Source organism: Taudactylus pleione, unplaced genomic scaffold, assembly GCF_031769625.1.
Source record: "Taudactylus pleione unplaced genomic scaffold, aTauple2 ptg000065l, whole genome shotgun sequence".
Classification (NCBI taxonomy): Eukaryota; Metazoa; Chordata; class Amphibia; order Anura; family Myobatrachidae; genus Taudactylus; species Taudactylus pleione.
This window is the reverse complement of record NW_028284467.1, coordinates 7702317-7704987: the sequence shown is the minus strand read 5'-3', so window position 1 is coordinate 7704987 and position 2671 is coordinate 7702317.

Sequence of the window (2671 nt, the reverse complement as noted above, 5' to 3'; positions counted from 1 at the left end):
TAACCCCCAAAGGGCACTCCAAACAAAATTAAAAAAAATATTTTTTTGTGTTTGTGAACTGTGTGCGCAGTAGCCGCACGTGCATCAACAAAGTAGCGCCAAGCGTGCGCCTGTGTCCCATAAGTAAAGGGCCGGCTGGCTTGTCCGTTAAAGGGTGCTGTAACCTCCAAAGGGCACTCCAAACAAAATTAAAAAAAATATTTTTTTGTGTTTGTGAATTGTGTGCACAGTAGCCGCATGTGCATCAACAAAGTAGCGTCAAGCGTGCGCCTGTGTCATAGGTAAAGGGCCAGCTGGCTTGACCGTTAAAGGGTTCTGTAACCCCCAAAGTGCACTCCAAACAAAATAAAAAAATATTTTCTGTGTTTGTGAATTGTGTGCACTGTGGCTGCACGTGCATCAACAAAGGAGCAGCGCCAAGCATGCACCTGTGTCCCATAAGTAAAGGGCCAGCTGGCTTGTCTATTAAAGGGTGCTGTAACCCCCAAAGGGCACTCCAAACAAAATAAAAAAATATTTTCTGTGTTTGTGAATTGTGTGCACTGTGGCTGCACGTGCATCAACAAAGTAGCGCCAAGCGTGCGCCTGTGTCATATATATTGTTTTGTGTTTGTGAATTGTGTGCGCAGTAGCCCCATGTGCATCAACAAAGTAGTGCCAAGCGTGCGCCTGTGTCCCATAAGTAAAGGGCCGGCTGGCTTGTCCATTAAAGGGTGCTGTAACCCCCAAAGTGCACTCCAAACAAAATAAAAATATATATTTTTTTGTGTTTGTGAATTGTGTGCACTGTGGCTGCACGTGCATCAACAAAGGAGCAGCGCCAAGCGTGCGCCTGTGTCCCATAAGTAAAGGGCCGGCTGGAATGTCCGTTAAAGGGTGCTGTAACCCCCAAAGGGCACGCCAAACAAAATCAAAAAATATTTTCTGTGTTTGTGAATTGTGTGCACTGTGGCTGCACGTGCATCAACAAAGGAGCAGCGGCAAGCGTGCGCCTGTGTCCCATAGGTAAAGGGCCGGCTGGCTTGTCCATTAAAGGGTGCTGTAACCCCCAAAGGGCACTCCAAACAAAATAAAAAAAATATTTTTTTGTGTTTGTGAACTGTGTACGCAGTAGCCGCACGTGCATCAACAAAGTAGCGCCAAGCGTGCGCCTGTGTCCCACAAGTAAAGGGCCGGCTGGCTTGTCCGTTAAAGGGTGCTGTAACCTCCAAAGGGCACTCCAAACAAAATTAAAAAAAATATTTTTTTGTGTTTGTGAATTGTGTGCACAGTAGCCGCACGGGCATCAACAAAGTCGCGTCAAGCGTGCGCCTGTGTCATAGGTAAAGGGCCAGCTGGCTTGACCGTTAAAGGGTGCTGTAACCCCCAAAGTGCACTCCAAACAAAATAAAAAAATATTTTCTGTGTTTGTGAATTGTGTGCACTGTGGCTGCACATGCATCAACAAAGGAGCAGCGCCAAGCATGCGCCTGTGTCCCATAAGTAAAGGGCCGGCTGGCTTGTCTGTTAAAGGGTGCTGTAACCCCCAAAGGGCACTCCAAACAAAATAAAAAAATATTTTCTGTGTTTGTGAATTGTGTGCACTGTGGCCGCACGTGCATCAACAAAGGAGCAGCGCCAAGCGTGCGCCTGTGTCCCATAGGTAAAGGGCCGGCTGGCTTGACCGTTAAAGGGTGCTGTAACCCCCAAAGGGCACTCCAAACAAAATAAAGATATATATTTTTTTGTGTTTGTGAATTTTGTGCGCAGTAGCCGCACGTGCATCAACAAAGTAGCGCCAAGCTTGCGCCTGTGTCATAGGTAAAGGGCCGGCTGGCTTGACCATTAAAGGGTGCTGTAACCCCCAAAGGGCACTCCAAAAAAAAAAAAAAATATATTTTTTTGTGTTTGTGAATTGTGTGCGCAGTAGCCGCACGTGCATCAACAAAGTAGCGCCAAGCGTGCGCCTGTGACCCATAAGTAAAGGGCCGGCTGGCTTGACCATTAAAGGGTGCTGTAACCCCCAAAGTGCACTCCAAACAAAATAAAAAAATATTTTCTGTGTTTGTGAATTGTGTGCACTGTGGCTGCACGTGCATCAACAAAGGAGCAGCGCCAAGCATGCGCCTCTGTCCCATAAGTAAAGGGCCGGCTGGCTTGTCTGTTAAAGGGTGCTGTAACCCCAAAGGGCAGTCCAAACAAAATAAAAAAATATTTTCTGTATTTGTGAATTGTGTGCACTGTGGCTGCACGTGCATCAACAAAGGAGCAGCGTCAAGCGTGCGCCTGTGTCCCATAAGTAAAGGGCCAGCTAGAATGTCCGTTAAAGGGTGCTGTAACCCCCAAAGGGCACGCCAAACAAAATAAAAAAATATTTTCTGTGTTTGTGAATTGTGTGCACTGTGGCTGCACGTGCATCAACAAAGGAGCAGTGCCAAGCGTGCGCCTGTGTCCCATAAGTAAAGGGCCGGCTGGAATGTCCGTTAAAGGGTGCTGTAACCCCCAAAGGGCATGCCAAACAAAATAAAAAATATTTTCTGTGTTTGTGAATTGTGTGCACTGTGGCTGCACGTGCATCAACAAAGGAGCAGCGCCAAGCATGCGCCTGTGTCCCATAGGTAAAGGGCCGGCTGGCTTGTCCATTAAAGGGTGCTGTAACCCCCAAAGGGCACTCCAAACAAAATAAAAATAT